Below are 14,379 nucleotides of genomic sequence, written 5' to 3'. Positions count from 1 at the left end.
CACTAAACCTGCAGTTCAGTATGGTGAACGTGATAAAGCTACCTGTATTCAAACGAGTAGGGAACAAGGATCCAAATCAATTCTGGTTCGTGGTAAGAGCAGTGTGGGAAGCACACGGGGTTGCAGATGACAACATTAAGAAGGCCACATTGATAAGTGCGCTGCAGGATCACGGACTAACATGGTATATCAAGCACTCGAGCAATCACCTAAATGTAGGAATAGTGGAAATCCAGAACGCGCTGAACAGAGAGTTTAGCCGACCGAGGTCAGAGACATAGTCAATCATTGGGTTTAAAGAGATCGCAATTATTTTAGGCGAAACCCCTTGGGATCTAGATTAGAGGCTGAAAAGTACGATCCGTGAGGCTAATATGACACTGACGAATGCACAGCACCGTGCATGGTTTGTGGTGTCTTTGACACCACACCTGAGGACGACGTTGTCACAGTAGAAGCTTTCAACCTAGGTAGAAGCGTTGGAAATGGCGATGAGGTTGCATGAAATACCGATACAGGATTCGGGGTTGGGAGTCCAAAAAATCCACGCACATCTACAAAACTTATGCTTGGAGATGCAGAGTTTGAAGCAGGATAGGGCACCACAGCCAGAAGTGTGCGAAGAAGTGTGGTGCATAAAATGTAAAGGCCAGGGCCACGATAAGGATCAATGTCCGGTATTCGCGAACTACTTGGCAGGAGGAGAACCAATGCCGTTGATACTAGAGGCATAGGCAAGGCCAAGTGTGGCACCCACGCTTTGGTGCATGATCTGTCAGGGGGGAGGAAAACACATGACAGACAACTGTCATTTGTTGTATAAGTATACATGGACTCCCCAGCAGCTGTTTTCCAAGTTTTGTAGATCGGTGGGCCACGACGAGCGTACTTGTCGCAGCTACGAGTTAATGATGGAGCAGACCCCAACATATAGAATGAAGACGGAAATGCGAGGCCTCGGCCCAGTTGTGGGGATGGTGAGCAGGGGATTTCAAGGGTGAGGTCAAGGACGAGGGGGAATGGGGCTAGGAAGGGGCCGTGGACAGTTAATATGTTACAATTGCGGAGGACCAAAGCACTACGCTTGCGATTGTACCAACTCGAAGATACTATCTTGTTCATACTGTGCTCAATTCGATCATGAAGCAGTTGATTGTCCTACGCTGATCGCGTAGATGCATGAGAAAGGGGTACTCCAGCCTACTCCGACGTAGAATATTCACATGATGAGGTCTCAACTGCGCGAAGAGGAGCCAAATGTGAATATGGTGCTGTGAAGCGGCGCGACTACAGGAGAAGATAAGGGGAAGTAGCCTGAGAAAAATACATGGGTTCGCAAGGCTCCTACAAAGGAACCTAAATTTGACTTGGAATGTGCAAAGGAGACATTTATGGAAGCTAAGAAGAGCTTCGCGGAGGCCTCTACTTCAGGTAGTAAGGATCAACTGGAGCCGAAAATGGATCCTTCTATGCTTACTAACTTTTTAGAGACATGCATAAGGTTGTTGTGCGACGATAAAGCAGTTAAAGGACTACAAGAGCTGATCACTAGGTGCACAGGGTTGGATGGACCGTGTGTAGTCCAAAAACTGGGAAAGAATGCATTGCGCACCAGGAGGGAAATGAGATTGATGGCATAGATTGGCGAGTATGAAATGGATCAGGTAATCCTGGACCTGGGTTTGGATGCGAATGTGTTACCAAAGCAGATGTGGGAACACATGGGCAGGCTCGCATTACAGTGGTCTCCTATTCAATTACGGATGGCAAACCAACAAAAGATCTTGCCCATGGGGAGATTGCAAAGGGTAACAGTGGATATCGAAGGCGCGAGCACACAAACAGACTTTGAAGTAATAGAGATTGTTGATGACAACAATCCTTATCCCGCATTGCTAGGAATAAACTGGGCCACAGATATGAATGGAGTCATCAACCTGATGAAGTAGAAGATGATATTCGAGAAAAAGTCTCTATGCATACTAGTTCCGCTGGATCCAGCCAAAGGAGTGCGCTACACTGAATTGGCGTGCAATGATTATAGCGACGATGAACTGGACTGCATTTACCAGATAACAGCGCAAGACCAGGATCGGGTGAACCCGACAGTAGACGAGAGAATCTCATGGGAGCGTGACAGTTCTTGTACTTCGAATTCAGATGAAGAAATAGATTGCTTGCAGAATTGGTTGCACGAAGTAATAATGCTGAATTGCAACATGATGGTTAGATCACTGCGGCGCATGACGACCGAAGCAAGGGAACTGTCGACATATGATGGGATAACAAAAATGGATGAATTCTTAGAAAATTCTGAAAGCACAGTCCCAGAACAGTAGTAGTGTGGTGCGCTAGAATGGGCATTGTGCGTGACAACCGCGCAATGGGGAAACATACATTGAGGACTGTGGGGAACTAGTGCGAATGTAGAAGATGGATACGCTTATGACGTGGAAGTCCCCAGTGTCGAACGCGAGCTGTGCAGTGATGACGAAACAGTTTGAGTGCTCACATGTGTCGATGGGTGCAGACGTGTGTTGTGCAAGCATACCCCAGATTAAGGATCGAAAATCAAAACCCGACGTGGTAGCAGGGAACACGACGCATATTCCACAACAAGGCATTCAAAAAGCTATGCGGAATTATGAACAATGCTCACCAGGTGGGGCGAACTGACTAGGACCTGCGTGTACCAATAGTTCGATGGGTCTATAGGGCCATAAGCAAAAAACGGAGCATGAAAATGACCCCAACACCAACGGGAAGAAAGGAAACCAGGAGAGTAGAGAAGAATCACTAGACTGCAGCTCCCATAGTTGGGATAGGACGCGAGGATCGGGGTACGAGAATTAGGCAGTTATAGGAAGCCATTCGGTGAGGGAGCTTGAAACTTCATAAACTTGATGAAGATTGGGCATGGCTGAGGAAGAAAAGCATGACATTGGATGAAGAAATCAGCGAACTAGAAACCGAAGTCGCACAAACAAGCCGCAAAAAATTAAGCATGATGGGACCAATTCTAGCCAGCCATGCTACTGCATTAGAAGGAGTTGTGACCCTGCTATCATGGCTACGACCGCACCTTACTAAATAGGGGAGCATACCATACGAGGAAAAACACGACGCATTAACGGATGTAAGGGTATTTGAAGGGTGCCTGCGGCCTGGGTTAGCAAGAAAATTGAAGCCTCGCACTGGGGGTGCAACCACCTAACTATCTGTAGGAAGCACAGTCTCAAAACTCCAAGCAGTTGAAAGAGGGCGCGGGACTATAAACAAATCTGCAAGAGAGTTGCACGGAAGGGAGGTTCTGCGTAGGGCCAATATGTCATAGGAGTCGTGTTCACGCATAGGGGGCTGTGTTGCTACGCAGGTAGACTGGGAGGTGATTGTTGATGTCATTGTTCATGACAAGAGGTCCAATTTAGGGCAGAAAGGAGCGGGCGGCGGGCCATTAAGACATGAATTAAGAGCTAGATTCGGGATGATTTGCCGCCAAGAAGGTATTAATGACTCAGAAGTGGAGGGAATGGTCAAATTCAAATTCAAATGTTACTATAAAATCCCTTGGGTTAACCTCGAAGCAACGCTTAGTTGTTTGAGATTTGAGCCAGTACAGAGCAGCGAGTACCAAGCTACCTTGCCTCCCGTGAGTACGTGACCAAATGAATCCAGCGTAGAAGAAATGATGACTGCGAGAACTAGAGTGAGATTCACGGAAGTTACCCCAGAGCCCCGTGTGACCCAAGAGGAGCCTAGAGAGGCAGCAATTGCACCAGAGGTACCAAAGTCCCCACGAACGCCACGACCATAGAAAAACAAGCAGCCAATGGGGCTAGTCCAGGTATCACCACGGAACCCACGAGTTAGTAAATTATCAATGACAGAGAAGGGCAAAGCTATCACCATTGAAACAGAGGAGGAGGAGGAAGATTTACAAGCCCTGATTGCCCAAATTGAAGCACAGGACGATGAGGCGGAGAATGTTTCCCAAGTACCTTCAGCGATAAAGTTAGACACCTACATCCCCCCGTGGAAAGGGACAGCCAAGATACTGAAGGGCCTGGAGGCCACGGAGAGTGCTCTCCAGACCCCGCTTCTTTTGGACGAAATAAGATTTGATGGTCTGCCGCTGGAACGGGTGCCTAATACAAAATTCGAAGACTGGGATCTCACGGACAACGAGAAGTTCCCATAGTTGGCCGTGGAGCAATTATTGTAGCAGAAATGGTTATGCAGTGTGGAGAAGGTTGGGATACTACATTTGCGGTGGATACCCCACTACCACCACGTGCCCATCACGATTTTTGTCATCCAACAATTACTGTGTCTAGTACATGATGGGTATCTCTGGCTGGACGAGCCGATTCCTATCACGTCCGACTTAATTCACCAGATTTCTTGGCTGCCCATCAAAGGAAACAATCCCATAGCAATAGCAAGAAAGAGCGACGACTTAGCCCTCGTGGAAGCGATGAAGGCCAAATATAAGCTGGAGAAGAGGAAGTGAGGGTATGTAATAGCAAGCATCAAGGACAAAGGGGTGTGCGTAGCCACCCAGCTGCTGGCCGGCAAGCTCATGAGGAAATTCCATGCAGACGAGGTGCCAGCATCTGTAATTGCATTGGCGGAGTAGTGTGTAGAGGGGGTCTAGTTCAATTGGGCGCAGTTTCTCTGCGATGAATTTTTGACAAATTGTAGGGAGGCCCAGGAGTAGGGTAAGACCTTCCACTACGCGTGGTTGCTCTTATCCATCCTGTTGGTTGCAGGGGAGCTGTCGGGGGACAGCCAGTTTCCCACCATTGAGAGGAACCTACCCGAAGCTGTGAGGTACACCTCGCTCTGGGTGACGAAAGACGCGATGAGGGTTCGTGAGATCAAGGTGTTTTGGGTGTTCATGGAGGCGAGCATTCGAACATGGATCAACCGCAGGTCGCGCTTGTCCCTAATAATATACAACAGTTTGCAAAGAACAATCGAGTTCAAGGAAGATATGCATAATCTGTATATCTGAGCGCAAAAGGATCCAGCCAGAAGATGGGTGAAGCTTCTGCTCATTGCAACAGATGATGTAATCTTTGACGTAATGGCAGCATGGTTTCCGGAGTGGCGTACTCCAGACTTGGCAGAACTAGAAAAGATTGTAGCACAACAGCGGAAGAAGGAAACCAAGATGCGCATCGCAAAGTTGGTGGAAAGGAAGCGCCAGGAATAGGAAGTGGCCACGCAGTGGAAGGCGACTAAGGCAGCCGCGACAACGTAGACGAAAGAAACCACAACCGCGCCCATCGAAGAGACTAAGGAAGGTCAGGAAATGTCCACACAGCAGGACATACAGGGGGAGATGGAGACACAGGCACGTATAGACCTTACAACAAAATCGACCCAACTCAAGAGGCCACGCGTCCAGGAGCAGCCAACCACACGCAAAAAGATAAAGACAATGAAGACCTTGGAGGGAGACCTTCTTGATAGTAGCGAACCAGTTCGTGATGTCACTAAGGATGCTCTGGAAGAGTTGATGATGGAGTAGACAATTGTGTTGGGAGTGCTCAGAGTGTAATTACAGGCATTACAAGTGCATCCCCCCAGGAGTGATGACGCAAAACCTTGCGAAAGGTACATCCGCAGCTGAGCAGATGTTGCGCACTCACACAACGAACACTTTGGTGTTACCAGAAGGCGCCGTCTTAGCAGAAGCCGAAGGTGACATGAGGGGCTGGGGGTTGAATTTGGCCGCCCTCCCTAGAGAAACCCTATACCAGCTGCAAGATGGGGTCACTGCTGAGCTTCGCTTCAGGGAGGGCCGCGCCCTCCAAATCTTGAGCGAGCAGAAGGAAATTTAGAACAGCTCAGCCTACAGCGCGACAACCTGGCCGCACAAAACCAGGGGTTAGAACAGGTCATGGAGGAAGCCTGTAGCAGCATCCTAGAGTTGGCCGTGCTAGCGGCACTCCCCACCATGGAAAGGATTCACCAACCGGCACATGGAGTCCGCAAGACCCAAGAGGAGGCTGCAAAGGTTTAGTTGGAGCTAAACTTACAGATCACGGAACTAAGGTTGAAGGTGCAACCCTCTACACCCTCAGAAGTTAGAGAGCAACGCCACCACGCAATTCAATCAGGGTTGGAAGTGATAGAGCGCGTTGTATAAGACTGCATAGGATTGTTGGATCAGTCCCTTCTTACGCTCACTTCACTACAGGAAGACCCAATGCTACAACAGGTAGAGATAGAAGCGCGAGAGTTGCAGTAGGCTTATGACAATGTCCGGGGGACCGCACAGACGGTCACCCTCACTCAGCGCTTGGCCAAGATGAGGGAGGCCCACAGTCTGAAGGAATAGGTGGACGCTGAATGCTAGAAGAAGCAGGTCTTAAAGCATGCATCCAGCCTTGGCTCGAGGAAGCGTTCACGGTCACTACTGCGATCGAGGGGAAGCTGGCCCAAATGCAGGATGCATATGCGCTAAGGCAAGAAGGTGCCTCCGACAATAATGCATCAGAGAATTGTGTACAATTAATACAACGAACAACAGAAGAATGTGTGGCAGATGTCAGCGTAGTGTAGATGTTTCTAGATGGACTCCGAACGAAGATCACTGCACCAGCCGAGTGACTCGAGACGAGTCACGATGATTTTGTTGGGGGCATGTTGGGCAGCGGATCCCCCAATAGCAGGTTTTTGGGTCTTAAAGCCGAGTTTTTGGTCAATGTAATGTAAGACCCCACAAAATGTGGGCACGGAGTGTGAGAGTCTAGGGTAGTCCACCCTAAAATATTGTAATTTAATATAGAATGTGTCGGCCTACCCATGGTCCGCAAACCATGGGAATGTATAAATAGAGTGAGGCTCTAAGTGTAGAAGATAGCTTTTGTTCTGATCTTAAGAGTTATGGGTTTTTGAATGAGAATTTCACTCTAAGTCTGTAAGTCCAAGTCGTGGTGGATAGTAGTAAGAGTAGGCTCTGCAGTTGTGTGCGCAGAGGCCTGGTAGAGTCTGCAGCTATGTGCGCTGATCCCTGCAGCTGAGTGCACAGGGCAGAGTTGGGATTGTAACAGAGAAGAAGAGTTAATAAAATATAAGTGTTTCTGAAATATTGTGCATCTGCTCGTAGATCTGTGTGTTTATTCTTCTATTATGGTTTTAGGCATCTCTGTATAGTTTATGGTTGTGCGCACTTGTTATGAATATTGGTTGATTGATAAAGACTCCTAAATAAATTCAGATCTATAATAATAACATACTAAGGGTAAGGGATCTAGATAGTGCCTCTTCGTGCTCAGTACGATAGATACGCGAAGGTCAGAAACTTGTGCGGAGCAGCGTGAGCGCGCAGGATCCCATCGCAACCTTTCCAGACCTCATCAAGACAATCCCTAGGGTGCGGAAACCTGGTTCCAACACCCTCCCATACTACCACGGGGGAGACCTCAGTCCGTGCTCTGCGGACTGTTGCCGAAAGGGCTGGTAGTGAGGGATTTGTTTGGCTAAATCACTTCTAAACCTTGGTCAGGCCCTAATAAGCCAACAAGAGGAATGAAGAGAGAGAGAGGGAGATGAGTGAGAGATGTAGAGAAGGGTAAGAGAGGGAGAGGGAGACACAAAGATGGAGGGGGAGAGAGAGAAGTAGAGAGGGAGGGAGACAGTGAGAGGATTGGAGGGTGGCGAGAGAGAGAGAGATGGGGGAAGAGAGATTAAGGTAGGAGAGAAAGGGAGAGATAGTAAGGATGAGAGAGAGGATTTGCAAGAGAGGAGGAGAAAGCGAGGGAAGAAGAATACATAGAGAGTGAGAAGTGAAGAGATAGGGAGTGACAAGGGAAAGATGGAGAGAGAGAGAGAGAGTATGTTTAGGGGTGAGATAAAGATACAAAGAAAGAGAGATAGAAAAATGTGGGGGAGAGAAGGAGAGGGGAAGGGATATAGAAACATAGTTTGAGAGAGAGAGAGAGAGAGAGAGAGAGAGAGAGAGAGAGAGAGAGAGTGATGGGGGAAGAGAGAGGATTGGAGGGAACGGAGAGAGAGAGAGAGAAAAGAGGGAGAGAGAGTGGTCAGGGAGATGGAGAGAGGGAGGTGAGAGAGAGAGGAAGGAAGAGAGAGGGGAGGGGAGAGAGAGAAGGAGAGAGGGAGGGAGAGAGATATGGAGTTGGATGGGGAGAGAGAGGGAGGAAAGAAAAAAGACATATATAGATAGAGGTGGAGAGAGAGAGGGAGTGACAAGGGAGAGATGGAGATAGAGGAGAGGAGGGAAGAGAGAGAAGAGGATGGGAGAGAGATAGGGAGAGAAGGGAAAGAGAGAGAAAGGGAGCCACATAGATGGAGGAGATAGAGAGAGAGAGAAAGAGAGAGAGAGAGAGAGAGATGGGGGGAGAGACAAAGGGAGGTGGGAGAGGAAGGGAGAGATATGACTAAGAGAGAGAAGGAGAGAGAGAGATGTATTTTGAGTGGGAGAGAGAGGGAAGGAAGAAGAAAAACATAGAGGGAGAAATGTAGAGAGAGAAAGAGAGTGACAAGGGAGTGATTGAGAGAGAGTGAGGGGGAGAGAGAGATATATATATGGAGAGAGAGTGTGTACATTTGGGGTGTGAGATAGAGAGAGGGCATAAGAAAGAGAGACATATATATGAATATAGATATTATATAGTAATATATAACTAGCCTAGATCCATCTTAACCCGAATCTATCAAGCATTGAGAGGGATCAAATATCTCAAGGTGCAAACCTTTCCTCAAGTTTTGCACTCGAAAAAGAGGTTTTCACCTCGTGAGATTGGATCCCTCTCGATGCTTGATAGATTCGGGTTAAGATGGATCTAGGCTCATTTACATTTAGATTTATGTTTACGTTTACATTTTTATGTGAGATCTACCTCTATACCGGGTTGTCGGCGTACTAATATTTTTGTTGCAATTGTTTTTTGTTATATATTTATATTTATTTGAAATATATTCCTTAATGTTTACATCGAAATATTTTATGAATGGTCCACATTGATTTTTATTTAAACATTTACTTTCTATTCTACATTAAAAATTGAATGAATTACACAAAAAAAGTTATTGAAAATCTTCACATTCAATTATTTTCTCTCAATATGTATCAAGTTGATATAAAACTTTGACAGCCATATAAATTAAATGTCTAGTGAATATAGATAGATGTCAATCCATTATGAGCATCAAAATACTTACTCCTTCATACATTTTTAGTTGCTAAAAATTTAAAAATCATAAGAATTAAATAAATTACAACTTTAAGCCATTTTCCGAGTGTTTTTTCCTGGTTAATTTTATTCAATATCAAATAGATATTTTTAAAAATCACAAGTCTAAGTTGTTTCATTTGGAAAGATTGAGCACCTCAAGGGTTTCTCATGGTGCTGAATCCATTTCTCATGGTGTTGAATCTATTTATGCATTCAAAAGTGTATTTTAAATAATAAAAAATCATAATCTAGCTAGGGGTTTTTCAATGTGATGAATCCATTTATGCATTGAAAAACATATTTTAAATAACAAGAAATTGAAATCTCGCTAGAAATTGTATTTTTGGATTATGACCAAAATATTGTATATTTTTATTGTGACCAAAAAGTCATTTCATTTAGAAGTTAAACCACACCCTTTTATTTCATATAACTATTATTATTAGTATTGTTATTATTGATAAAAGAACTAATATACCTCCACTTTATCATGGATATACTTAATTTGTACATATGCTTTGTTACAACTATGGTTCATCAATACCACATCCAGAGAAAACCATAACCACTAGCATAGATCCATCTTAAGTACGGATCTAACATGACCACCAACATAGATCCATCTTAAGTACAGATCTAACATGAGCCCAGAGGGATCAAATTTCTTCACGTGAAAACTTTTTTACACCGTAAAATACAATGTGTTATTTTTTATTGTTTCAATTGTATTTTTGAATGCTAAGTAGAATATATTGATATATTCTACTTCTAATTACTTTACAACATATTAATTTATTTCTTTATTATAGTCGACATTAGTTTTCTATTTAGAACATAAATTTTAACTTTTATTTTTATTTTAAAGGGGAACTGATGGACAAACTTACACATCCCCTCATATTGGGTTGTAGAATGAGCCTCTCGTCTCAATAATGACACTTATTCATATGCCATTTTTTAAATTAATTAATTTAATTAAAAGAGAAAAAAATGCATAATTACTTTCAAAATAAATCTCATCCTTTGATTTGTGTATACTACTAACACTATTCTAGAATATTCTATGCACCATAAATCCCTACCAACCACCTAATAGTTGTTGATAATTAATAAAAATTTTGGAATCCCTACTCCAAAATAGACATGCATGTAGCCATAATTATACATAAATACATATGACATGAATATTGAAATATATGTGTTAACATGGATATTTAAATATTTTATTTAAGACTTACATTAAAATATTTTTAAAAATTAAATGAGTAATACATCTTCTAGAAAGGAAAGTGAAGATTTTTTTTTTCTTTTACTTTCAATTACTTTGTCTCTGTATATAAAATGCTATAAGACCAGTATAAATCCATCTTAAGCATGGACCTATCATGTACCTAGAGGAATCAAATCTATTTAGGTGCAAACCTCTTGTAGACTTGGATACTCAAATATTTTATTTAAGGATTACATTAAAATATTTTTAAAAATTAAATGAGTAATACATTTTCTGGAAAGTAAAGTGAAGATATGTATTTTTTCTTTTACTTTCAATTACTTTACTTCTCTATATAAAGTTGATACAATCTAGCATGTGTAACAAGTGAAGATATATATTTTCTCTTATACTTTTAATTACTTTACCTCTATATATAAAGTTGATATAAGACCACTATAAACCCATGTTAAGGAGAGATCTAGCATGTGTAACAAGGAAACAATATCAAAGAATATTGGATATAAGACCAGTATAAACCCATGTTAAGGAGAGATCTAGCATGTGTAACAATGAAACAACATCAAAGAATATTCGATGGTAAACTGGGAAAACCCCTAAGAGAATCGAAAAGAGTTGACATATGATCAACAATAACTAGCAACAATATCAAAGAACTTTACATCTTGCTCTAGACAACTTTAGCAACCCCTTGGGACTTGTTTTATATTTATGTATATGTGCTTATGTGTGGAGTGTCAAGTTACATGTATCCTTGATATTGAATTGTAATACAAATAACATTTTTAATTAAAACTAACTAATACTTATGTTTATTTTTATTTTTTTAAATATAGTGTACATTCCTTTTTATCTAGTGAATATTTTATTTTTATTTAAGATAGATATGTTTCAACTCCAAGTTGAACCTGGTAGGAATTACAAATTTCTCTCAAACTATATTGTCAAATTTTCCTAGAGAAATGACATTTAAATGTTTAGCAACGACATTTAAGAATTCTGAATATTATAGTGCATTTCTCTAATAGATACTTTATAAGAATTGATTTTTGAAATATAATTTTATAAAATATCTTATATTTATTTTTTTATTTTAGTTTTTATATATTTATTTGTATGTGTATGCATATATCTAGTGTTAATATGTATGTTTATTTTTGTTTTTCTAATTATAGTGGACATTCTTTTTTATTTAGTGAATATTTTCTTTTTTATTTGAAAATTTTTAGATCCCTATAATACTAGTGTATTCCCTTATTAGTATTGTCATTGCATCCCCTTATTGTTATTATTGTGCCCATGTTGTCTCCATGTTGTTATTATTGTGTCCCATAGAAGCCCGCTATTGTTATTGTTGTGTCCTTACATTAATTTTGTTATGTCGACTCTGATTATATTGTGACCCCTTAGACTCCCATATATAGAAAGGAGGCCTTGTGATTTGTATCATCCAAGAATTGTTCATTTGTATAATGTAAAGGTGTTTTCCCCCTCGAAGAGGGTGATTTTGAAGTTGTTTATCTATATTTTCTTCTATTTTGTGAGCTAATTGCATAACATTTGGTATCAGAGCATTGGATTCTAGGGTTTCGCTGCTCCAAAAAGGTCATCGTGGAAGTTTCGTTATAAATTTGTCTACGATGTTTCTGAAGTTGAAATTAAAACCCATTTGAGCTGAAATATTGATGAACCTCAAGTCTAAATTTAAGATCTTTTCTCACTACCTTTTTGGAGATATGATCTAAGGAAGTTAGGGTTTTTGTAGGCTCCCGAATTACATCCCAAACAGGTGACCTTGGGAAAATCATCATAACTTTCTCTCTGAGCATTGGATTGAAATTGCGTAAGAAGTTACAGAAAAAGAACGGATGGTAGTTTTATGTGTATCATTTTCAGGTCCGAAGGTCGAAACAATGACACATGGTAGGTCGTACAACTCCGCTCTATTGAACCAGTCTATAATCAGGTCATTGTGGGAGATTTGGCATAACTCTTTCTTGAAAAATCCAATATTGATCAGACTGGTGGGGTTAGAAAGAGAAATTAAAGGGCTACAATAGGACACAATTTTGGACATTGGAGATTTGAAATTAGGGAGATACAACAAATGAAACACGTGTGTATTTTTTTTTTAATTTGCATAAGTTTGGTTTGAAAAATTAGTTTGAAGTGATTCAAAGGGCATAGTGAAGCATAACTATCATTAATTGATGCCCCAAAGAAAGAAAATGGAAACACCTAGTAAGTAACTTGAAATCTCTACCATGACTTATGAATAAGAGGAAGAAATGCAACATGTTATATCAAAATTACAAGACCAAGTGCAACAATTTTCACTCTAACAAAAAATAATAGAAACTAAGATGGATGGTTTAAAGAAAGGCATGTAAGCTAAGATGGATGGTTTAAATAAAGGCATAGAAGCTAATATGAATGATGTGGAATCTAATATGGATGGCGTGGAAGCCAAGATGGATGGTATAGAAGCAAAACTTAAAGGCAACATGGAAAATTTGAAGATAGATTTGACAAAGTTGCTACAAGAAATGTTTACTGATGGTGAAAGGGTAGTAAAGGAAACTCATGATGAGAATAAAAGGAATGTTAATCATGATTCCATAGACTCTAAGTTGGATTGAAGATGCACCATGTTCCAAATATCGATATGAGGAAGTTTGATGGCAAGGATCTCGTAACATGGATACTACATATGAAGCAATATTTTGATCTCCATAATGTGCAAAACACACAAAAGGTACACATTGCAACTTTATATTTGGAACCCAATCAGTTTGTATGGTATCGATGGCTTTGATCTCGTAAAAAAATTGTCACTTGGGAAAATTTTATGAAAGAAATGATAAAACATTATGAGGATACAAAAAGAAACACATTTTTTATCCAATTGATAAATCTCAAACAAAAGGGTTCAATGGTGGAGCACATTGAGAACTTCCAAAAATTGAATATAAGGGTAAAAGATATTCCAGAGGAGCATAGGATTGATGTGTTCTTAGGGACTTTAACAGATAACATCCAACATGAGGTTTGCCTTTGGGAACCTGATTCATTGGAGAAGGCATTCAAGTTGGCAAGAAAAATTGAAAACAAAATTATGGCAACAAGGAAGCCTACCACTCACAACTATAAAGATGAAGTGTTGTCGCCCCTATCATTTCATAACCTACAAGGTTGACACCACAACAATTGGAAGAAAAAAGAGCAAAAGGGCTTTGTTATAGTTGTGATAACAAATACACTAAAGGTCATAAGTGTGTTGAGAAGAAATTATTTTACATAGATTTTGAAGACGAGGAAAAAAAGGAACACTAAATGTCAAAAGAAGAGGATATACACTAGAAACAAACCTTAGAGAAAGAAGAAATGAGTCCGACCATATATTATAATGCATTGGCCAGAATTACCACTCAAACTCTCAAGATAGAAGGACATATCAAGAAGAAAAACATAATAATGTTAATTGATCCTAGCAATACCTATAATTTTATTCATTGTAAGAAAGCGAAGGAATTGAATTGCTTCGTATATCCAGCACCAGAGTGTCAAGTGATGGTTGCAAATGGAGGAACCATACATTTATCTGGAAAGTGCCATAATACCAAGCTATCCATGGGAGGATATGTATTGAATAGTCCAATGCTTTCCATTCCAATGGGTGGTGTTGATCTTGTACTGGTATTCGAATAGCTATAATCTTTGGGCACAATAGCTTTTAATTTTCAAAAAAATTCTTGAATTTTTTTTGGGAAGGAAAGGAAGTTAAATTAAGGGATATCATTGGGAAACTGAGAAAGATAATCAGCTCTAACGGCATGACAAAGCTTCTTAAGAAAGAACAACGAGGCATAATTGCACAATTATTTTCACTAGAGGTTCCCACATCGAAATCATCTATTTCTCTAGATCTCCAAAAAGTCCTAG

This window comes from Pinus tabuliformis, chromosome 7 (assembly GCF_031772625.1).
Source record: "Pinus tabuliformis cultivar Carrire ecotype Pingquan chromosome 7, CPIR1, whole genome shotgun sequence".
Lineage (NCBI taxonomy): Eukaryota > Viridiplantae > Streptophyta > Pinopsida > Pinales > Pinaceae > Pinus > Pinus tabuliformis.
Note: the sequence above shows the minus strand (reverse complement) of the source record.